The sequence below is a fragment of the Anser anser genome, assembly GCF_964211835.1.
Source record: "Anser anser genome assembly, chromosome: 4".
Classification (NCBI taxonomy): Eukaryota; Metazoa; Chordata; class Aves; order Anseriformes; family Anatidae; genus Anser; species Anser anser.
In genome coordinates, this window is record NC_139724.1 from 73,241,674 (window position 1) to 73,267,051 (window position 25,378).

Consider the following 25,378-nt stretch of genomic DNA (forward strand, 5'->3'; position numbering starts at 1 on the left):
AATGGAAAAATTATGTATTTGGAAATGATATTCATAACCACCCCCCAGGCTGATAAGGAATGGGAAATGTCAGAGCCTGGTCTGACCTGTACGTACCTCCTTGACTTTGGTGTCTTTCTATGGGTGTTGGTGAGCTGTCTGTTCGAAGGCAGATTTGCTGGACCAAATCACACCTTACATATAGGTGTTTATTATTTTTTAGCATAGAAAACTGGCCATTTTTTTTTTTCTTTAAAAGACAGTAGGTTACAGTGATGTCTTCCTACTGCATAGGACTCTAATAAGAGTCTTTGGTCCGGAAGCAGTAAATCTGTATGTGGTGATTTTCTCTTCAGCCTCAGGGATTTAAACTCGCTTCATTTTGCTTCCCAAGCTCCCAGAGCTGCATGCTATCGTAGAGCACTGCTGGATCACTGTGTGGCTGAGGGTCCAACACATGGACCACAAGGAGAGGGCAAATGACATTCTAGCCCAGTGCCTAAGCTGTGGGCTCAATGAATTGTGACACAGCTGTGGCTTGCTGTCCCTGCTTCACGCATCAGCTTTGTTTTTTATCCAGTAGCAGTGTCCTACAGAGCATCCCAGCAGTCCAGGAAATCAAACCCAATGTACCCTTTCTGGCAGAGGGAGTTGGAGCTGCTCTACCCCATGGTCATGGAGAATTGTGGTGGGTAGCCACGTGGCTTGAGCCCTGGCACACCAGAAGGAGATGGAGCAGCTGGCCCTTGGGCTGGCCAGGTCTTCCCTCTTCGTCATATCCTGGAGCCTGGACCTTGAACACAGCAGGCATCACTGTGAGAACTTTTGTTGGCTTCAGGCACTTTTCAGATGGAACTTGTTAAGAGAAGTGGAGCCTCTGACGTGACTGACAGACTGAGCTCTGGAAGATGTCTCAAGTCAGTCCTTGAACTATAAATGTAAAACTACCCATCACGGCTGCCGAGGTGATGCACCCCTGCAGAAGAGTGACTCTTAACACAGCCCACAGCTCTTTTCTGCCTTTGAGTCACACAAGCTAAAAATCTCAGAAATGGCTTTTGATTTGAGACTTGGAGCTGAAGGATCAATACAAGTTAGGGCTAAACATCGCAGTACAATTGACTGGGCTCCTGGGTGCTTGCAAAATGCTGCTACTCTGATGACAAATAATAATAATGACAGCCATCATCATTATGGCTTTTGGTTAAAAGATTTAATGGACAGAGCTAAAGAACTTATATGTCAATAAACTTACTGTAGTTTAATAAATGCTGAAGTTCTGCTTTCCAAAGAAAATGCGCCCAGTGTTAATTTGGCTATCAGTATTAAAATTTCTAAAAATAAAAGTTTCTAAGGTGGGGATAGCCTCCCTCAGCTGTCAGAGCAGATCCCATGTGGTTTGCATGCCCAGCTTCTCAGCCGCTAACTTATAGGGAATCTGCCCAGGCAGTGTTGTATTTTTCTGATTTCCTTCACTGCGCGCTGTGCCTTACTGCTGTGTATATCCTGCTACATGCTGAGTATGCCAGGCTAATGCTGTAAATTACACCATTGTGTAATTGTTCATAAAAGGCCCATCAAGCCACATGTCCCTGCAAATGACACTAGAATGCCTGCTCAAGTGGCACATAAGTCAATGATGACTGTCAGGTCCAAAGTAAAATCTCAGAGGATAGAAAGAAAAATTGTTGATACTTACAATCTTATCTCCAGACCTTATTGTTTCCATGTCTTATATCCAGAGCAAGTAGAGGGCAATTACCAGTGCTTTCATGTAACTATTAGCTTAGAGTTATTATCCACTGTTTATAGGGCTGTACCATTCTGGCTATTCCCTTTCAATTGAAAATGAAAAAAAAAAAAACATAAAAGGAAAAGGAAAAAAAAGTAACTTGGAAACATGAGCCATTTGTGTAGGATGGGTTCTCTACCCTACTACTACTATTTTGCCCTATGTAAAGTGAACTTACAGAGGCAGGAGGAAACACAAAATGGCTATAGAATTGCTCCTTTAAGATGCCTTTAATAAGGCAGATTATGGCTGGCATGAATCTGGAAGTGCTGTTGGCTTTGCTTTGCTTGAGGCTATCCTCATTAATAGAAAGCAAGAATTGTATCAGGACAAAAGAGTGGGGAAAATACTGTATCTGCACTGAAGAAAATGCAACGTACTGGAGCACAGCCCATTTGTGTGTGAAGAAGTTTGGAAGTAGCTTTGTATTCAGAATTAGCTTTTTCCAGATGATCAGTGTTTTTGCCTATTTCTATATATACATGGTGTGAGTACCTGTCCCAGAAAATCCAGAGAAGAGAAACTGAAATGGTCTAATATCTTGGAAACAGAACCGAATCTCCTGTGAGTCTACGGGACATCAACTTTGCAGGTAGATGCATTTTGCCTGGAAGGAACCTTCTTGCAGTTTAGTTGAGGATAATGCATCCTTAAATCACCAAGGTTTAATCTAATCTGTTTGCATTCTCAGCCTGGGCAGATGTGGGACTGGGGTGGTCATTGCAACCACCTCATGGGTGTCAGCTTGTGGGGATGGAGCAACAAAGCAGCTGCTTATTGTTGTTTGAGCATGGAGATGTGCATCTATTTCTGGACACAGCTTTGCTGGCTGAGAAAGTAACCTCTATTTCCCCTAACCCTGTTTCAGTCCAAAATGAACTAGGAGAACAGAAATCTATTATTTAAATTGGTTTAGATACTTTGAGAATATTGTTTCTATGAGAGTGAGAGTGTGTGCCTGGTGTGCAGAGGTGGGACACTGGTGAAAAATGAAGTTGCAGTTCCTGCCTTGGCTTCCTTCACCAGATCTTCCCATGGTGGCTAAAACCTAGCAAAAGCTGTCAACTCCTGCCCTCAAAAGCCTGATTTCCACGAGGAGGTGGCAATGAATTTCAAATATACTCTGTGTCAGGAGGTTTCCTCAAGGATTTTGTCATTTTGGGAAGAGGAGAATGGATAGTTGTGGCAAGCTGAGACAAGATAGAAAAAAGAGTAGTCAAAATATTTCAGTTTTGTAGATTGCCATCTGATGAAGTTATGCAAAGTAAATTTGTGTTCTCCATTGCCCATTGAAGTGGTAGGAGGGGGTGGTGGTGGCACCATCTGCCCATCACTACTAGGAGGAGAGCTCCTGAGGCTCCAACCAGTGCTGGGTTAGACACCCCATCTCCCCCTGACTGTAGGTGCAATGGAAGCAATAAAGTTGCCAGGAGCTGGGCTTGATGATCCTTATGGGTCCCTTCCAACTGGGGATATTCTATGATTCTATGATTCTAAGTTATTGCTGTGCCCCAAACTTCAGTAATCAGGCGCAGGGCTTCTTGTGGGGCCCACAAACAACCCTGACTGCACAATCTGCTCTCTCTTTCCCCTGCTTATTCCCTCTTTACCTTCATTCCCTCCCAAGTAAATGACTCATACTTAATTACTTTTTATTTTTATTTTTATTTTTTTTTTAGCTAAACTGTGACCGATGTAATGTCCACATGCAGATTTGCTATTTCTGATATGGTTGCCTAGGCAATCTCAGTTTTACACAGTATTGCTGATATCGTCCCCCAGCTATTGCTGGCCTGGCTAGTCTCAGCTTCCCACATTGTCCCTGGTGCTCCTGTCCAGCTACCTGTGCACCTCAGCCATGCTTCACACTGCACTATCTGTAACTTTATCGGTTTCTTGCATTGCTATTTGTTACATTCAGCCCTTTCTTATGTCATTCCTCTCAGTTTTCCAGTTTACTTTGCTCGAGCTCAGCCAGAGCCTCGTCATCTGCCTGCAGCCCCAACACTCCCAGCAGGATGCACTGGGCAGAGGCACAGTAGGAAGTATTGCATCTCACTATTTCAGTACTGATTGGTTTAGTCTCTTTGGATTTTCTCTATTACAAAAGTTAAGTCTTCTATCTTATATGCTATTAAAACACAGCCTTTGGGTTGAAAAGCCTTTTTGATCTCTTCAAGGAGAACATATGCAGAAGGCCTAGGCACGTTACAAATCTCTGGCCAACTCAGAGTCCTTGTCACAGACATTGTTGCTTCTCTGCTCAGGATCAAATTTCTTTAACAAGTCCTTTGTCTTACTTCTGGAGAACATTTATAGATTATGTCTCAGCTGTCACTCAGATCTCTGCCTGGAAAACACCTGTGATGGGAACAGCTTGTCTTAAGTTCCTCCAAGAGAAGCTATTCTTTTGGAAAGCATGTCTGCATTTGGAAGAATCTGTCAAACACAGTTTGGGCAGATTACTTGGCATTCATTGCTGTCCAGGATAATGCTTTGCAGCTCAACCTTATTAATTTTCAAATGAAACTAAGCAATACTTTAGGAAGGATGCTTAGCTTGATCTAACAGTGCCTTGTTCTGCAGTAACACATCTACAGCTTCAAAGGTGAAAGAGAGGAGGAAGAGCACCCAGGAATTATTCACTGACTGTTTACTTTGGCGGAGGTACAGATATATTAAATGAGGAGCTGATAGGTCATTACTTGTACATCTCGTACAGCTCTTGTTTAGGGCTGAGAATTTTGCTGGAGAAAGGAGTGAAGGAATGATCTTGCAAACCGTATTTCAATTATCTTGTTTCCTCCTTTATTCAATACAAATAGCTCTGTGACCTTCCTAGGGGCTGCTTGCATAAGTCATGAATATGTCCCTGTGGCAAGTATTCAAGGATAAAGCTTTTCATCTAAAAAGAGAGAAAGAAACAAAATCACCAAAAGTGTTTTGGCTATTGAATTTAGTGAGAGCAGGTCAGCATGGTGGTTTTACACTGAAGGGCTGCTGAGCTCCACCACACTGCTCTCTCACTGCCGCTCCTCAAAGGAAGAGGGGAAGAAAATATGATGGAAAAGGGCTCAAGGGCTGAGATAAGGACAGGGAGATCACTCACCCATTATCATTATGGGCAAAACAAACTCAGCATAGGGAGATTAATATAATTTATTACCTATTAATAACAGACTAGAGCAGTGAGAAACTAAAAGCAAACTAAAAACACTTTCCCCCATCCACCCCCTTCTCCCTCCTCCCCGCCCCGAGCAGCACAGGGGGATGGGGAATGGGGGCTGCGGTCAGTCCCTGATGCTTCGTCTCCGCCGCTCCTTCACGGTCACTCTCTGCCCCTGCTCCACGCGGGGTCCCTCCCACGGGATGCCGTCCTTCCCGAACTGAGCCTGTGGGGGCTGCCCACAGGCAGCAGCTCTTCAAGAACTGCTCCCACATGGCTCCGTACCACAGGGTCCATCCCCCAGGAGCAAACTGCTCCAGCACGGGTCCCCCACGGGCGGCAGCTCCCCCCAGACCCCCTGCTCCTGCGTGGGCTCCTCTCCACGGGCTGCAGCTCCGGCCCGGGGCCTGCTCCTGCGGGGGCTCTCCATGGGCCGCAGCCTCCTCCAGGCCACATCCACCTGCTCCACCGGGGGCTCCTCCACGGGCTGCAGCGTGGAGATCTGCTCCGTGTGGGACCCGTGGGCTGCAGGGGGACAGCCTGCTCCACCAGGGGCCTCTCCACAGGCCGCAGGGGAACTGCTGCTGCGTGCCTGGAGCCCCTCCTGCCCTCCTGCTGCACTGACCTTGGGGGCTGCAGGGCTGCTTCTCTCACATTTTCTCACCCTCTCTCCCAGCTCCTGTAGCACAGCAGTTTTACCCCTTTCTTCAGTCTGCTGTCCCAGAGGCCCAACCAGTGTCGCTCATTGCTCAGCTCTGGCCAGCAGAAGGTACCTTTTGGAGCTGGCTCTGATCTGACATGGGGCAGCTGCTGGATTCTTCTCACAGAGGCCACCCCTGCAGCTCCCCTGCTACCCAACCCTCGCCACATAAACCCAATAGAGTCACAAGGAAAACCTATAAGGATAAAGATCTTCCTATGCCACAAACAAATAAAAGGAAGGCAAATCCCTCGAATCAATGATTAAGAATTAATTTAGTGAACTGAGGTTATCCCATACATTGAGTTTCTGTGAAGGGATCGTGCAATAATGGATGGATAAGTGCCAAATGGTGGCTCCCTATAGGTAGGAGCTATTACAGCCAGCCTATGGAAGGAAAGAAAGCTTGGCTGTCCATAAGTGCACCTGGAAAGCATCCATCATCATTACTTACATCGTGCGGGCTCATTAACATTCAGCTCACAGAAGCTAATGGCTGAAAAATCGATGTTGCTAGTTGAGGAGAATGGGAAGGAAAGAGACTTTTTCCTTCAGGCTGTTTGGAAGAGAGCTGTTTCTACCTTGAAACATCGTCCAGAGGGGTGAAAAAATAAACAGGAAAAAAGGTTAGGGGAGGAAAAGAAATGAATTCCTATTGCACGCTGTGAAATAGCAGGCTTTGAAATGCTGTTTTGGTCTGGGTTATCATGAAGAAATGGCTTAGAGTGCAAAAAAGTGGAAGAAGCTTTCTCTATCCTTTTGGTTTGGCAAGAAATAAATATTGTAGACTATTTGGACCAGAACTGCTCACCTAAAGCATGTCCCAGATGGTGGCAGAAGTGTAACAGCCACAGCAATGTGATGTATTTTGTAGCTACACTGATGATTTTTTCTCTTTTCCTTTTTCCAAGCTACTTTGGCAACTGTTACCTAGCTTGTTTCAGTTATTCCTTGGAGCAGGGTAGCACTGGAAGATCCCTTCTGGATTTAGATCCAACACTTGCCAGAGATGAAAAATTTGAATCCAAATACGTAAAACAAAGAAGAGGAGAAAAGCAGATTCAAGTTTCCACCAGGATTTAAAGCCCAAACCCTAAAAGATCCAGGATCTGTTTATACTGGGATCTGCTTGTGAGAAAACAGAGCCATGTACTGGGATAGACCTGCCTCAGGCACTGATCACAAGGATACCACGGAGGCATGAAATAGTGAGGGTTTTGGATGGTACTGTACAGCCCTGATGAAGTGAGAGTGCATAGTTCATTAGTCTGCAATAGTGTCCTCTAACATTTCATTTAACATCTTGGTGGAAATGTATTCTTGACCGCAAGCTGCATTCGTCTCGACAGGGAGAGCTCAGCACCCCTGCAGAATAAGCCATTGCATCTATCTTGTTATGGTATGAGTTGTCCTAGAGGCCGCGTGCCTAGGTAACGCCTCTAACTTTTAAAAATTGGTGAGATTATTCTGGGCCTAAGTTATTTGTATCCTTTAGGAAGTCTGAAAAAGTGGAAAAAACATACAAGTTTTTCGTGTTTATTCAGCATCTGAACACCAAGGGAGTAAGGATTCTCATAACTCATTAGCAGGACAAAATGTCTCAGAGAAAAGAATTATATTATGGCTCACTTGGGACCTTCGAGCTTTTGTGTGACTTATTTTTTCAATGTCCCAAACTTCTCTAAGAGTCTAACTTCTCTGACACATTTTTCGTGAAGCAGAGCCAAAAAGAAGGAAATGATTTTGTAGCCATAATCACGAAGGTCAGGAAAAGAAATGAAAGTGAGGTGCGCAAGATTTATACTCACTTGTTCCTCGGAGTTTCTCCCAAGTAATTTGGGAGGAACTCAGTCTCAGGTATTATAAATTTGCTATGACGAATAACATTGCAACTTAAACATTAACAGTGTGACCTGGAGGTGGATTCGGAGATCACATACAGGCTGCTGAATGGTAGAAATTGAGCTAATTAAGATTCTGATGTGTTTTCTGCATGAGTCAACACAAGACTGAGACGGTAGGAGTTTGAATAATCTGCACACCTTTTATGTTATAGATAATATAATTATGTTCTCACTTCAGCTCACCTATAAAGACAATTCAAATTTGCACTAAAAAGATCTTTACCCCTTTTTCTGCTGATCACTGCTTAGCAGAATATTTCAGACAAGAGGTTTGTTATCTTTAATAGCACTAAAATTACTTAAAGCAATTACCTGCATCATTTTAAACTCTATGGAGGTTATTAAAATATTCTCCTGGCAACTGTAAAGAAATATGAAATAAATAAAGACTAAATTTTATTTTGTCTCAAAGTCATCTGCCTGAAGTATTATACTTGGTCTTTAATTTGTAAACAGGCAGCCTTACTTCCTGAATACCCTCCTCTGTTTGACCTTCCACACTGCCAAATTAGAGGTGGGCTTGACTTTAAAGTAACCATTTCAGCTTCACGACAGGTGAAAAGAAACCACCAAACCAAGTATCAAACTGCATGGCAACCTGACAATAATATCCTCGGACAGAAACAAACCTGAGTTTTGAAAATCTTATGTTAGGACTTATTATAATGCAAAATATCAGAAATTAACTATTTGAAAGAAGATTTGATGTCATATCTTGCATACACCTCTTTTTTTTTTTTTTTTTCCCCTTTGTCTTTAGGTAGAAATCGCTTATAGCATCCAGTGATGTAGAGTCAGTGGAGGAAGAACTTTCTACTACTGAAGTTTATTAACTGTAGGTCTAGGATCCCAATGGACAGGGATTATACCTAAATTTGTGGAATTACCAGGAAACTGTGCTGGTTAACACCATAGAGAAAAATCCCCTGTTGGCAAGGACACAGTCTAGTAAGAGTTTCATTGCTAACTGTGATGCACCCCTTGTTCTTGGGTTCTTTTAATTTCAGTCTCCCACATCAATGTACAAGAGCAAAGTGGGGCTGGAGGTGTGGCTTTTTATATAATAATGATGTAGAAGGAAATTAGCATAGTTCTAATTAAAGGATGAAAGGAGCAATTAATTTAGTGGGTTTCAACTTCTATGCTGGAGATATTACCCCAGCAGACCTCCTGGAGCAGGGCAGGAAAATGTTCAAAGCATAGTACTGCAGCATGACAATAGCATCAGTGAACATGAAAGCAAAATTAATTGAAATAATGGAAAAGCTAGAGTAATTATGTTACCATTTCATTTATTGTTACAAGTACTGTTGAAATTACATATTTGTAATGTCTGCTGCAATTAATAATCTCCTCTTGCTGTATAGCTGTCATTAAACCAAGTAGTTATCTTTGTTTTATGATTTTTCCTCCAGTGAAGAGCCCAGTACTAGAAAACTTGGAGGAGATACTTCTCCAAACTTTATGCAAAGCCCAAGGTTAGGTGATGGTTTGGTAGTGAGATGGTGTTTCTCCCCTGTTAAACTGTGACTTGAAATCAATTACAATCATAGTGTAAAAGCTCAAAGTTGCTGATTCAAGCAGCCCTTTTCTAGCAATTTTGCACTTAATGCTTCCTTCCCTTCCACCTCCACAGATAAAAGCTGGAATCAGAGATTAAAACTTTCTCAGGTTGTTAAGCTTCCGGCATCTGCAAAGCCCAGAGTTCAGAGACCATGTCAAAATCATTACCTGTTATTGAATGAGAAGTATATCTTTTTGTTCACAGTCATGCAGCCAAGTCCATTTTATGTTGTTTTTGTGGATTTTGATGACAGACGGGGTGATTAGATCATCTAATCTAACTTCTTGTGAATTGCAAGCCATTGCATCCAACCTAGATTCTCCCCAGTGACTTTGAACTGAAGCATTCATCTCCTCAGGCAAACAAACTGTTGGGAAATTGCAGCTGAGAACACGAGAAATGGAAGTACCACAAATATCTGAGGCCCCTGCAATGGAAAGGAACTAACTCATAATGCTGGCTATGACCAGGTGAGCATCGGATTATCTGTCCCGGGGCTCCAGCAAATGCCAAATCCAAATGAATAAATCATCCAACAGCTCTGAAAGTACAGGATGGAACAAGCAAGGGGAGATTTTTCTCCCAGGCATAAATCTGTTGAAACTCTGCTGTGAACTCTGATCTGTGTTCTGCTAGTGAAGCTGGCCAGAACCAGAAAGAAAGAAAATCTGAATATTCTTGTCCATCTGGGTATGCAAGAGATTTCCTTCTGGCTGATGGAGTAACTGGACCTCTGAAGTCCAATCTTGATATCTGCTAATATCATGAGTATTCAGACTAGCATTTTCTTGCCCTAATATAGGAAACAAGAGGCAACCTTTTTGTTTCATATATTCCTATATTTCCTAAACAAGAGGCAACCGATCACAGTTTTTAAGCTTGGAAGAGATTAGCATAGGGTCAAATTATCCAAGGCTAGTTTGAAGCCTGTCTTCTCCAAAGTAACCCTTTATAAACATGGTGTCACCATCTTGCCAGTTTAAGCTCACTACTAGGAAACATCAACCCTATTTCTAAGCTGATCTAATTCAACGCAGCTTTGTTACAAGCTCCAGTCTTCATTTCACCTCTCCAAGTCTGGGTAAAATCAATAGATTGAGGCTGAGTTTCAGTTGGGTACTCCCACAATCACAGATGTTTCAGGGTATCCCAGGTGCCCTGCAGCAACTGTTGCAGAAGAGCCAAGGTTTTCTGTAGGAGCTGTCTCACATCTGCCAATCCTGTGCTTTCCAAAAAACCCTAGAGTATCTCAGATGCCTACATCTGAGGCAGTTATTTAGACAACTGAATCCTGCTCTGGACTTCATACAATAAGACCTGTACTATAGATGTAGCATGTGAAAGTGGTGAAAGCTCTCCTCTTCTTAAATACACATGGTATTTGCTATACTTCTATATAAAACATTAATCAGATATGCAAGCACTAGTCTAGAAGATTAAAATAATTCAATTAGAAGACTAATTAGTTTCCAGCCCAGAATTCAGACAAAGCTGGCACGTGGACTTGCAGGTCTGGTATAAGCCTAATAAAGGTAATTATATACACTTGTCAAATGACAAACCTTATATATTAAAAAGGGGAAAAAGTGAGGTTGAGCATATACAAACTTTCTAGTGTGACTGTGGTAGTCAGAAAGAGTTCAGCTTTTTCACAGGAATAGAATAGTGGAGATCAAGAGAACGAAGTGAAATCAGGGATTTAGTACATATAATAGTTCTATAACTTATTTTCTTTTATAGATTTTTTTTTAGACATAATGATAACATTCTTAATGTGTCTAGACTTCAATGAACATTTGTATCACACGGAGAAGTTTGGGATTAGTACAGAAGTCATATAGGAGATAAGGTTCTGCACAGAAGAGAAATATCAGCATCTTTGGCTCAGACAACAGGAGGGGTGTTATTATTGGAATTCTACAAAGACCAATCTTTAGATCAAGTGCATTTAACTTTAAATCACTGTTCCTAGCACAAAAGGTGAGATGGTGTGGGTGAAACTTGCAGATGACATTGAGCAAGGAGGAGTGTCAGGAAGGGGGAGGACAAGGTAACGTGGGGGAGGAACTGGGTGACAGCAAGGAGTGGAGCAACAGCAGTTGAATGAAATCCAGTTCTACAAAGTGCAGTATCATTTACTTGGGAATGAATAACAAGAGTTTCTGCTGCAGGCTTGCAAGTTGTCACACAGAAGTAATAGAGAAGAATAAGGACCTGTTTGTACTCATTGATCGTAGGATGGCTGTGGGCCTTCAAGATGATAGTGAGAAGAAAATGGCATATGACAGTATCTCACAAGGTATTACCAGTAGAAACTGGGAATTATATGGTGCTGTAAGATCTTATTTAGAATGGTAACATACAGGTCTATTCACAAATATTCAAGAAGGATGAACCCAAACTTGAAATGATGGAGAAATGTACCTTAGTAAAAAGAAATATCAATAGTTCTTTAACTCAGAAAACTGTACTTTAGGGGGGAATGAGACTATATAGAAACAGTTATATAAAGGACTGTAACTACATCATGAACACAAGACGATGTATAAGATAAACAGCTATCCTTGCAGAAGTACAATTATCTTTAAAAGGACCATGGTAAATTTTACCTGGATGTTTGAAGGAAACTGATAACCTGAAGATATTTGTAGTTCTTAAATGACTTTTCCATAGAGATGACAGGTGTAAAAACATAGTTTAACGTGGACCCTAATGTGTTTGAGGTTGTAATTTTAGGCTGCATTTGTCTCAAATGTTTGGGGAATGAATTGGCTGACTGAAGAAGTTTCTCTCCATTTTCTGTCCTACATTCAAAAGTATAATTTTCTGTCTCTGATCAAACTAACCAGCGGTTTGTTTGTTTGTTTGGCTTTTTTTTTTTTTTTCTTTTTAAGTTTTCATTCCACAACACATTTAGGCTAGAATTGATTTGGTCTTTTCTATTTATACCCCTGGAGTTGGTGACAATTGATGTTCTTTCATTTGGGTTTCAAAAGTGTGAACCACATGATCAATTTATGCCTTGCCACAACTCACCTCAGGATACGATATATACCTGGCATCTAGTTCCTGGATAACAGATCTTTAGGACAGCTTAATGACTGATGCAGCTGTGCAAGTGGTGATGATGAAAAGAAAATCCATATTTCAGCTTTCGCTCAAAATAGGGGACATTCAATCAGTAATGCTGAGGGAGGACAAAGACAGAAATGTGAGAGATTTTGGACTCTGCTCATTTTTATACATGTCAGTAGAAATACTTTATGTTAACTCCTAGATTTAGTCAAAGACAGGGGGCAAATAGCCTGTTTGTTACTAAAAGAACATTTTAATGCAAGGTTGATGGGGTCTGAGATGTCGTTGCTGGGAAACACTACAAAATGTCACTGACCTTTCTTTACAGAAGTTTGATGATCAGAGATGAAATGAAGAAAAGAACTGCATACATGTCAAATCCGTGGCAAGGAAAATGGGAAAAATCAGAGAAACAACTCTGGGGTTAATGGCCCCAATTCACCAAACTTTATACACGTGTCTGACCTAAAGCACGCCAACGAGTCACATGGACTGACATAAAACTAACCACCTGCCTGAGTGGGCCTCATTTTTAATCTGTGGGATTAGACCAAAAAAAAAGAATAAATACTGGACTTGTCTAGAAAGAGAAGTAAAAATTACAAAACTCGCTGTTCACTGACATTATGAAATGCCACCAGAAGGTTCACGGCTGTGTGGAGCTCAACTCAGCCTGTGTGCAGGAACGATGGTCACGCTGAAGGAAGGCAGGCAGAGGAGTGGATTATTTTAAGTGCTGTTTGCAAACCTATAATGTATTAACTTCTGGAACAGAAATCCTGCTAGATTTCTGAGGAGGAGGACAGGGAGAAACATTACAAGTTCACCTGAGATGCAATCTGCCTCAGTATGCAAGTAGGCAACAGAGAAACTCAACTAAATGTGAAACTCCAGTTAAATGGTCAAATGATGGCTTGCTTTGGATTTGTGCAGCTAGGTTTTACTCTGGTTCTCTGTCTGGGCTTGATTCCATGTTGCAGTGCAGAAGAGAGCTGGGAGATGCCACTGAAAGGAAAACTTTTATCAAGGTCCTTAGAGTAATGGGGAATAAAGAAAGGGCAATGGAGGGGAGATGTTCCAGATAGACAGGACTGGTCAGGAGTGATGATAAAAAAAAAAAATAAAAAAAAGAAAAAACTCTATAACTTGATTTGAATCAGGGAGAGGTTTCATCTTTCTTTTCGACAAGGAAGATAAGTGTAGCAGCTTTCTGGTGCAGCTCAGAAACAAAATAATGCTTTTGCCTGTCTCCCTGGGCACCGAATGCCTGGCACACAGCTCTGAGGAGAGCTGCCACCATATAACTGGTCTCCAAGGTGCCAGAGAGGTCCCATAGTCACTATTGCAGGACAAGATAAAGCAAGCAAATGAGTAACTCACCACAGTGAGCTTCCTGCAATTAGCACCCATTTGTAGCCACGGGTGGCCAAAATATTGATGTGCTGCTGCTCTCCGGCCTGCAGCATTCAGCCCCGACACCCCGTGGGCAGGTAATTGGACTCCAACGCCTTTTCTTTGAACTGTTTGCTCTAGCACTGGAGGATTTTGTTAGATGTTTTATCTTTTATGTATCATTCACATCATTTTGGCGGTTTTCCCAACGTAGCAGCGATATTTTTTGAACCTGTTTCTGATTTTTCTTATTTTTTTTTTTTTAAAAAAAGAGAATGCTCCCTGCTGGACCTGAATTAGGAACAGCTCTTCCTTTAAGGTACTTAGAGATGAATTTTAAGGGGCAGAACAGAAGTAGAGGAAGGAGTTACACCTGACTTCACAAGACAAAGAGCAGTGCTGTAACATTCCTGTTTTGAGCATTGCAGAAGCCTGTTTAAGCCAGTGATCTGTGCTTGGGAGGGAAGACCATTTATTCAGCAGAGAGACATAGTAAGTAGGAAGGAAAAGACAGAAGAATCGTTCCCATCTCTTTGTGAAAAACAAAGCTAGATCTGCAAGGAGGAAGGGAAAGAAATCAAGAAATCAGGGAAACTCTTGCTGTCTGCAAGCAAAGGAGCCAAAAATGTAAACCCCTTTTCAATCAACTCTTTTACTGAGAGGTATACAGATAGCTTCATCCTCCTCAAGGAAACATCTCCCTGGGCCAAAGCCATGGCTGCTCTCAGCAGCAGTTTTACAGCACTGGAAACTCGCGGGATATCTCAGTCCCACGGATGATTCAGACTGCTGAGTACTGAGATGCTTTCATTTCAGGAAGTGCTATGAAATTAGGCTTTTCATTGCGACATTGAAATACTGGGGGAAAATCTATTAAGGCAGACCTAATTCAGCTGTGGGACTGGGTCAGCAGGCAGCACAGCGAGGAGAGCAGGAGACTCTAATTTACACAAACTATCTACCATGAGCAAACACACCAGGGGTGACATTTAAATGGTCTCTTTACTCTAGCTGTGTTACTGAAACCAACGGCATAAAAAAAAAAGCAATTTGTGGATGATACTAAACTAGGGGGAGAGTCTGATGTGACAAGTGACAGAGTGGCTGCCTAGGGGAGCTGGATTAATTTGAAGGCAGCCTAATTGAAACCCCATGAGGTTTGGCAAGGGGAAACTCAAAGCTCTGTGCTTGGGGTGGAGAAACCAGCCGAGAGCTGCCTGTCCCAAACCAGCCCCAGTGGAGAGGACCTGGCGTTAATGAGAGACACCGGGTAAATTACAAACAAGAAACCCAGATCAGCTAAGCAGGGGATGCTGTTATCCCCTGTGGCTGGTGCTGCTGAAGCTGCACCTGGAGAATAGTGCCTATAGCTGGATGCAGGGGGGATCCAGCAAAGACCATCCGACCAGGGATGGAGCCTGTGTTATAGGGTGGTGATAAGGGGGAGCTGCTAAGGTGAGAGAGCTGGGGTCTTTCTCCTCGAGGGCAGAGGTACTGGGTGCATCTTGGGAGGCTCGGGCTGTGTGTTGAGGAGGGCTTTGCTCACCAGGCAGGTGGTGCAGCCCTGGGAGAGGTACCCAGAGAGGCAGGGCGATCTGGCTGGGAAGGTTTCAAGGCTCAGCTAGATGGAGGCATGCCTGAGAGGATCTGTGTTACCGATGGTCCTCTTTTGGGCATGGAATTGGGCTGAGACCTCCAGAGATCTCTTCCAGGTAACTTTTCTGTGACGCTGTGAAGAAACTGGAAGAGTGATCTGTAAGTTTCATCCCGTGAGTGACACTATAAAGTGCTGCGCTAATAAATTTTTATATTTAAGCAGCATTGCCAAGGCCCAGGGCTTTTTGCATGGATTAATGTTTGGCTGGGAGATTTGATGGCTTGAAGCAAGACTGCAGGGCATTGAGATAGTTGGTCACCAGTTTCCCTGGAAGTGCCCAGGAGTGAAGTAGTTACTGCAGTCGGAAGAACGTGTTTTAAAAGGTACTAAGTTGTGGAGTTTGTTGCCGTATTTTATTTTCTTTGCTGTGAGATAATTTCTGAGGAAATGAATGCATCAAAATGAAGTATCAAAATGATTTTGCAAAGGTGGCGGGAAGCCAAGCAGGGAAGTGGAAATGCCTCAAATGGTCAATGCCAGCGATGGCAGAAAGTGATTTGACAAGGATTACAGGAGACTTCTGCGTGCTCACTGCAAGAGGTCATCTAATGTGATTGATGCTCTAGCAAAATTTTAAAAGGTTGGACAAATGTAGCCATTAGCAACTTCAACCAACCTTAAAATGTTATTTGCAGAAATTTATATCAAGTTTTCTACATTTATTTGTAAGCAGATATTATTTTATTTTTTAAATTATTTTGGTTGTCATTCAAAATGATTCAGTGATGTTTTCAGTGAGAAAGCTTTCTGTTGTGCACAGAAGTATACTGCAATAGTGGCTTTCAGGAAGCACTATTCTGAATTTTTATTTTTTTTTCAGTTTTTTTCTTGAGCTTTCCTCTGCATAGATATGAGCTGGAGAGGAAATTGCAGAAAATCACTAATTAACTTTGTAAAACCTGTCCAGTGAATTTGTGCTTTTCATTCTAACAAACGTTTGAGGAGAGTTGGCATGTTGCAAGGCTAGGAGGCTTAGCCGCAGAGAGACAAATGAGATAATTATAGCCCCTACTAGCTCTTTCTGGTACAATGGTTTTGTTCTGGGTCAGGGGCTACATGGCCACGTGCCCTTTTTCTGTCTCTTCCTGCCCTCTGTCCCTCATTTCTGGGTCAGGATTGTGTCTGGTCTTGTAGGAAATGTTTATTTAGGAGTAATAGGGGGTATCTTTCCAGCCTCACTTACATAAATTACAGTGGTGTTTTACACAGTATGCCAAATATTGGTTTTTTTTTTTTTTTTGTTGAATTATCTTGGATTTGTCTGTGAGCTGTCTGTCCTTGGAGTCCTTCAAAGATAAGCTCTGTAGCTATAAGTTTGTGCTGGCTTTCCAGGTTGCAAGTGAGTTTGACAACAGGATCGAAGCTGAGACTAAATGAAACAGAGCAACTTGGGTCTGGCATGGGGAACCCAAGAAACACAGGTAGTTGTTTGTAGTTGCAGCAACTTGTGATTGGGCACAGTGGATGTTTCTTTCCAACCACATGTGCTACAATGGAAGTCATAATGTTTTAGAGACCTGCCTCGTTGGAAAGCTGGAGAAGACCTTCCCAGCACCCCAGCTTGGTGTGGCGCTCTGGGCACGAAGGTGGGACACAGGGGGTGCCACCAGCCAGACCTGTGCTTTCCAAATGAACCAGCCCCTGTGTTCAACATTCACTCGCCATTTCCACCTCAGAAAACGGAAGCCAAACTGGATTTCTTAATTTGTTCTCTAGTGCTGTCAGTCACGGCAGGGCCTGCACACCTGCATGTAGCTTTCCTCCCAATTATTTCAGCATTGCCAGATGCATGCTGAATGTTTTCCTTTCTTCTCTTTTCTTTTGCAACATCAGGTGCTGATCACTTCTGGAGTCGAAGTCCTAACTTGATGGACTAGTGATCTGATCTGATCTGACAAAGCCTTGCCCCCATTATTTCTGCCTGATGCTATTTCCCTGATAGAAATAAATCATTTGTCATTTTCCAAAAATCTACACTTTTGTCCCCAGAATTTTGAAGCTAGCTGTGGTTCCTTTGCTGCTGTCTCAAAGTGATCCTTTTTGTTCCCAGTGGAATATAATTTTCTGCTAAGATAAAGTTGAAGACTAAACCTCTTTCTTTCTTCCTTTCTTTTAATTCCCCAGGACAGATGCAAAAGATTCCCTTGTCCTGCTCTGTTTTGCTATTACCTTGTGCAAGATGAACATCCTAATAGGTACATAGGATTTGCTGTAACAAGTCAACATATTTGTTTATACAGTTCCCAGAGGAACACAAAACCTCTTGAAATGCATATCCTTTTTTGTACTTCAATATGGAATTCAAGAATAGAGTTTGTGTCACTGTGATATAACTAGAGGATGTATGTGAACAGGACAGTAACTCTTAAATAGTCTGTGAAGCCTCCCATAGAAATCTTCACTGTAAACCACCTTAAATTAATCAGGACAACAACATGCACAAGGATGACATATTTATGGACGTTTAATGACCATTATTTTGGGACATTGCTTTACCACGATGTAATGTCATATGCTTTGCAGCCTATAAAGTGCAAAAGACACAAGAAGCCCACAGCATGATCCACTTTAGCCCCTCTTCCACCTCTGCTCAACTGTGCAGGAAAGCCTCAGCTTGGCATTTGTGCAGGTAGCACCCGGTGCAGCCTCTGAGCTGTGAGTGCAGTGCCTGAGAGGGAGGGATGGGACACGTCCCTCTGTCTGCTGCAGCACAGAACTCTGCCCTTGGACACATGGAGCGTGTTGTGTCATCTATTCACAGAGGTAAAAATTCCTGTGATCGCTGCACGCCAGGGATGCTTTTTGCCTTGCTTTTGATCAGTCTTATACAAAACTCCTTATGGTGTATCCCCTCTGCCTTCAGCACTGTATTTTCATTTTTCACTAAACATTAAAGTCTTTCATGCTGATTCCAATACCTATGGGAAATCAAACGTGTAACTGTTCTCTTGCATTGCATACAGGAAAAAATCAGACCTCTATCTATTGCCAGTAAAACTGTATTGGATATTTATTGCAACTTTGAGAGCTGATTTTTTTCCTAGACCTCCGCATTCATCTCTTCCTCTTCTAATTGATTTTATTCTTTCCAGACCTCCTTCCTAACCATCTACAGATGCCCTCTTGTCTTTGCTCCATGCCTTTCATGAATGCTATGAAACATCAACTGAGGTATCAGGTGGTAGCAGTAGGCAGTGGCTCTTCAGGCAATACATTAAGCCATGGAGACTGTTGTCAGATGTTTGGGTGTTTTGGGCACTGAACTTTCTGTTGGGTTCAAAGAATAATTGGACAAAGGTATGAAGAGAAAATCTGCTGAGGGCTCTGAGGTGCAAAGAGACTTCTGTAAAACCAAAAAGCCCCAAGGTTTTTGGAGTTGGAAGAGCATGGTTGGGGCAGGATCAATGCCCACCTGCCTTGCTCTTATATCGGGCTGAAATACCTATATTAGCCACTTACAAGAGACAAGGCATTGGCCCAGAGGAGCCATCCTCATGCTCTGATTCCTATTTTTTTTTTCTAAAACAGCTTTTCTCTGCTTGAATGCCAGAAGATATCAGCCCTCCCTTTCTGTTAGCTTCTTGAATTGTTCTTCTGCAAAACTTTTTGATAGATATCTTCAGGCTGGATTCCTTTTAGCTATCTTTTCTCTATTGAACTAAAGATGTGCTAAAATAGAAATTCCACCTGCTGTTGCCCAAGATGTGGATTTTACTTTGGTAACAGTACATGACAAGTAAAATAAAAATAAAGCATAAACACATACAGGCACACCCACAGATATAACACCTTGGTTCTGCTCAAGTTGCTGTGCTTTGTTTTGGACAGAGTGTACAAATTAATGGACAGGTTAATGTCATGTTTCTGCTTGCTTAACAGCAGGGTTGCTTGTTGTGGTTTCTTCTGTGGCTTGAGCAGGCTTTCTTTCCAATGTGGACCTTGTTTCACTGCCTTATGTACCTGTCCATGATATCCAGTGTTACAGGAGAAAATGACTGCTTTGGAAAAAAAACAACTCACAAAACAAACAAAAAATAGACAAAAGATCCTATTGCCATGCGTAGTGTTGCTACTAAATTTTCAAAGAATTTCTATTCTTTTTAGCAGCCAGTTGGAAGCAGGGCTCCTTTTCACAAAGGCAAAGGGGAACACTTCATCCTACTAGACACTCTTCTCAATACCCCTGAATAAACCTTTCTTAATGACAACAGAGGAGTACTGTACTTACGTGCATAAGAACTCCCACTTTCACTCTCTCTCTACATCTTCAAGTGTTTTCTAGCCTGTATTGGATGACAGAGACTGGGAAGCAAATAGAAGAGGTTAAAACAGCATGGCTCTGTCAGCTGAACAAGCTGGGGTTTTGATCAAAACTCTCCTTTCTCCTCTCTCTTGGTAATTTGAATAATTACAGCTGAGTGCTGAACAGAGATTTGGCTTATTTTCACAGTTTGGGAGCAGGGAGTGAAGCACAGTGGTGTGTGAGTGATATGTGTGTGGGTTCATGTATGTGTCGTGTCTGCATAAAGGTACGCTCATGTCTCCTTGGTGCCAAGTCCAAACAATTGCTAAATAAGACCTGACAAGTTGATGGCTCTACTTTCTCTTCCCCAAATTGCTCAGTTATGTCAAGTTGCAAGATGTCATATGAATGATAAACATGAAAAAGTGCCCTCCATACAAGCCTAGAGAAATAAATTAATGAGCTATAAACAGCAAAATAATCATGAACGCTGTTTTGGGCATCTGAAGCCTGGATCTTCACGTCCAAAGCTACTGGCCTGAAGCTCTTGAGCTAACGGCAAATCTCTAACGCGTTGCAGCAGCAGGTCTCCTCTCCTTGCTTATCAGCCACATCGCACTCAAGGGAAATATCAAGTTAGAAGCCAGGAACAATCATAAAGTTTCAAAAGCAATATAAACCCCACTGCCTGGTTGTGTAAACTGCAACATGAGGATAGTTGTCCCACTAAAATATGGGTTGGGAGACCAGCAGCTCTTGCAGATCTCTTAGGTCTCTTCTCTGTTACAGCTCCCTGTTGTGGAAAGGGGTGAGCTTTTCTGTTTCTGTGAGCAGAAGGGCATTACGGGCCAACGTTATACCTCTAAATGTTGTCAGGAAAGGTGAGACATCCCCAGGGAACAGCACACTTCCCAGTGCATGTGCTTGCATTTACCTCTAAAGTGACCTGGACTTGGTCCCACTGCTGTGATCACGTGAAACTAGCTGGACCGCTGGCATGATGCATGAGGACACCTTTCTGTGCTTTAGCACGTCATTTAATCACTCTTCCCATGCAGCCTCCCACATGGTAGTGCTCTGTACCTACCTCAGAGGCTATCAGCTGGAGTAATTAGTTCATGTTCACTCAGGAGTCTGAATAGGGAACAGGCTGTAATTCTGATTGCTTCTGATCCATTAAACTGAATTTTAAAATTAAGCTTTCTTTTCTCTCTTCTCCCTGAAGTTGTCAGTGCAAATAGCAGAGCATTTCGTGTCAGCTCTTTGTATGGCTGTGCAAAGGAGCATTTCTAAAAGGCCGGTGGCTGGGGTTTGGATGTTCTCTGGCAAACATCCACGTTTTACCTCAAGGCATCAGCAAGAGCGACAGGGCAGCCAGATCCAAAGAGACAGTGCTGGCTTTAGACCAGGCAGGCAGTGCCACTGAACTTTTGTTAAACTTACCGATGTCTGAAAACGCGACGGTAACCTCGCAGAAGAGAGCAGATGACACTCTGCCCCGGATGCCTCAGTCAAGGGCTTTGGATGAGAAACCTTTTATTGAGAGCATGCCCTGTGCCTTAGCTGAGAGCTGCGGTCCGTCCTGATGGGAACTTATCTTCGGGGTCTTCCTCAGCTCAGAAGGACGCTACTTTAGCTGGCAGGAGCAAAAGCAAATCTTAGGCTGGCAATCAGCCGGCCATTTCCTTCCTCTCCTCCTGCCTGTTTGCGGTGGTGGTATCAGGGCACTCGCTGAAGAAAAGCTCCATTTCTCTTTATTTAACACCTTCCAGGTAGGCTCCCTTACAGCTGCTGGTTTTATTCAGGCAGGACAATGCAGCTCCTTGGAATGCTAAAGCATTCGGCACAGGCGTGCGTGGTGGGAAGGATTGTTTCTGAGGCCACAAGAGCAAAACCTCAGATGTTTAAAGACTCTCTTTGCAGGGTGTTTTCTGTCATCTGCAAAGAAATCGTTCTTTGATTTCCTTTTTCCCACCTTGCTCGGGCATTGTTGTCAGGAGACTCTGCAAATGTCAAAACCATTATCAGTCACAGGCAAGCAGGCTTTTAATTGAACTTTTATTCTCCTGTCTAACTTGCTGAACTCCAAAGAAAAGGCTACAACGCTGGCATGGAAATGGCCTTTTGGAAGTCACTGACTGTTAAAAGTAAGTTATCTAAAAAAGAGTTATATAAGTAAGGCTTTTTTCCCCATTCAGGCCTTTCTCCATTTTTTTTAAATATATATGTACAAGTAAGTGCATAGATTTTTATATATTCATAGTATCTGTTTGTGTTTACTTACATATATAAAAATAAAAGATAGGTCCAAATGTTAGAATATATCTTCCCCCTCACAACTTCACTCAGGCATATAGCATCTCCCAGCTCATGAAGCATACTGTTACCTTGTGACAGGAGCCCACAGAAAATAAATAAAAAATAGAGGAAAAAAAAAGAAGTGTGAAATAACAGTCTTGTTTGATGCCTTGTGCTGTCTCCATCCTTCTTTTTTATCCTTTGTTCACATTGCTTCCCTTCTCCATCTATTTTGATCGAAACATGACAGGCAGACCTGATATTCAGCTGCCTTAGTCCATAAATGTCTCTTTGGATGATGCTGTGCTCCAAACAAAATTCAGGGCAATTGGAACAAATATCCTGAGTCCATTATTAGTCTTTCTGCTTTATTAGGGCATTTTTTCCCCTTTGTGTCTCCCAAAGTGATTATCTCTGGTCTAGTCAGGTCTGCTTTGGTTTCAGGAGTCTACTGGATTTGGCTGGATGGCAAATGCTGTTTTTGCCATTAATCACCCAAACGACTGTGAGCCATTAGATCTTCTTCTGATTTATTTCTGGCATGCCATCTGACTGTCCAGGCTCTATGCTTTCATATTTTGTCTTTCATTCCACAGGAACTGAAAATGCCTTACAAAGAAATAACCTAATCCTGACCAGTTAGGAGCTGAACTCTAGACCCAGGTTTTCTTTGCATCTCTCTCAATAGCCTGTCTTCCCCTTCCACACAATGTAACCTGTGCTGAACTCATTTTTAATAGCACGCAACATGTTCACAGCTAAACAGAAAAGCCTGTGAAATTCATCTCATTTCATGTCCTATTCAAGCTTGAGGTCACGTCTATAAAAAGGCTGTTTTGGGACACTCAAACTCAAGCAGTCTCTGATTTGTATTGTATTCATATTGAGTGGAGGTATTTGCCTTTTCCTGTGGTTTCCAGAAATAGGACAAAGTGGGGTTGTCAACTGAACGTGGCTTTCAGATGCTGAGAGGCTGAGTCTTGCAGAGCCTCCTTGCAGAAGCTCATAAAAAGCAGAACTGACCTTCCTGCTTTTGATCCCGTGCAGGTGTGCCAGACCTGAGCCTTTGCTTTTAAGAAGAGCAGGTCTGTTAATCTAATCACAAGCAACTGAATGGTCCCAGCTCGTTCTTGCACAGCTTCTCCGAAGACAGTGGCATCACCATTGGTTTCACCCCTCAGGCTCCTTTGCCCGTGACCACAGTATTTCCTGCTCACATCCTACAGTTTTTACAGTACCAAGAAGCGTAGCAAATGGCTGACGAGCTGCCATTAACAGGGTTTAGGAGGAGAAGGGACGCTTCCAAGACAAGATGCTTTTTTGTTCCCATGGGAACTCCTTTCCATGAGATTTTTCCACATGTGTGCTGTAAGATGGTATGCTGGGAGTTTGCACTTTCCCCTTCCTGTCACCATCAGATGTTAAAAACGCCATGGAGGTTGGAGAGCCCATGTCGAGTAGGTCTGGTGGCAGCTGTTTGGGAGTGGCAGAGGGGAGAGCAGACCTGGCAGGAAAGCACGAAGATTGCAGCACAGACACTGTAGACCTGGGATAGGTCCCACATTGGCTGTCGTTAGAGGTTTCTCTTTCAGGAGCAAACCCCAGACCCTGTAAGGACCTCTCCAGGAAACCACCCAGATACGATTCCTGCTGTTCCTTGTATTTTAGCAAGACCCCACAGTTTTCAAGGGAACAGCTCTAGAATTGACCTGCTCTGGACGAAGCCAGCAGCCTGGTCTTCAGCTTTCCCTCTCCACTCTGACAAAACAGCCCATTCCTTGGGGCACAGAGTCAGTAGCAAGCAGCCAAGGGCAGGAAAATGGCTGGCAGTCAGCTCCCAGGCTGCAGCACCGTTGACGGTAACAAGAAGTAGTTCGCTCCCGTTGCTCCTGGTGCACTATGCAAAGCAAGAGTTAAGAAAGGTCATGCACACGGATTTTCTTCATCTGTGCTCCCCACAAACAATAATTAAATCTTGACGTGTACTTTAATTAGGCTCCTCGCCTTTTCCTAGGTTGCGGTTCATGAAGGGTTTTTCAGTTTGCTGTGGGTAACCATAGCTACCATTCATGGGGAAGAGGCAGGGAGGAATATGCCTCAGTTCTGTGTAAGAGCTCTGTAGCTCCTATAACTTACACGGACTTTTTTTTTTTTGATATCTTTACTAAAAATCTTTCTATCACTTGATGGCAGTAGAGTTATAATATAAATTTATAGGTACTCATGCTGCATAGATGCATCGAAGGGAAAAAAAACACCTTCATATTTATGTTTGTCCATATATTTTTCTATGGTCTCTGTTTTGTATTATGTTTTAAAAAGACATAAGGCATAGGAAAGCCTTGTATTTCCAGAAGGGATTAATGCGGACAATATTTCATTCATTTGCAACCATCATAAATAACAGTTGGTACAACCAAATATCCCCTAAATTTCTTCAGCTGTAGTTCCAGACTCTGCAAAAGTAAAATCAACTTTCTTATTGCATTTTAACTTCTGTGCATATAATTTCCTTTCTGCTGTGAGTACTGTGGCAGAGGCAGCAGCTCCTGTAGTTATGAGTCTGTGAGTTTCACACTGCTGGAAGTGCTTCTGCTTGCTCTTTTATGGTCAAAATACATATTAAAAGCAACAATACTGATATTGAGTTACTCTCAACTCTCATTTCCTGAAATTCAGATAAGTCCCTGACAAACTGTGAGACTTTGCTATATAGCAAACAAATGACGAAGTCTTCTTTCAGTAGTTCTCCCATAGTCCAGGTGAAAATAATCTTGGATAAAATCAAGACCCCCCTCAGATACCCTTTCTTCCTCACCCTGGAAGGTGTATCAGGGTATACCTTGTTTCACAGTATAATAAAAATCTGGTTCTATCACCCATAGGTAAGCCTGCAATCCAGCTTGTGCATAATACTGCACTGGAGATGCAGCAGTGTGAACTCATTGCCAAACAGCTAAGCTCTAAAGCATGAGCTAATTGCCCTGCCTGTCTATTTTACCCAAGTGACTGGCATGTGTTAGTGACTCCGTTACCTGTGGCAGTGAATCCAGTGCCTACCTTGCCAGAACCAAGCCTTTATTTTGCTGCGTAGATGCTGACATCCAGTCCTCCATGAGCTGGGAAACATTCCCTCTTCTGGAGTTATGAACGTGCGATTTTATGGGCTGTCCAAATCTCCTTGCACAAAAATGGCACTGCCTTCCAGAGGAAAAATGCCTCCCTATCCCACTGCTGATCGCTCCTGGATGCTCATATATATTTACAGTTCTATGAGGTTTCAGTCAGATCAAGCTGTTTTTTTCCTCTCTTTTTTTTTAAACTTCCAGTCTGAAACTGCTTTGGAAAAGTATCCGGCAGTTGCACAGCTGCAATATTTCTCTGCACAGGGCACTGGTGGCCAGAAGCATCATTGCCTTGCAGAGAGCAGCAGCATATCAGGGTAACATCTGTCTGCAGTTATGGGACTCATGCAGACCAAGGTCCCCTTTGAGAGTTTTCCCCAGGCACAGTGATTTCACCACTTCTTCCTGCTGCTAAGCAGTGCTTTTGTTTCGCTTACCCTTGCAGATGTTGTTTTGACATGGGTGCACCCAAGCACCTCGCTA

At 42.8% G+C, this 25,378-nt stretch overlaps 1 long non-coding RNA gene across 1 annotated transcript; it reads left to right on the plus strand.

The window, feature by feature from the left end:
* The first annotated feature begins 8,272 nt into the window (after window positions 1-8,272).
* Window positions 8,273-13,522, plus strand: LOC310899058. The gene is made up of 3 exons (XR_014583956.1): window positions 8,273-10,637; window positions 11,277-11,404; window positions 12,509-13,522. It is a non-coding gene; the product is annotated as an uncharacterized lncRNA (long non-coding RNA).
* The last annotated feature ends 11,856 nt before the right edge of the window (window positions 13,523-25,378 follow it).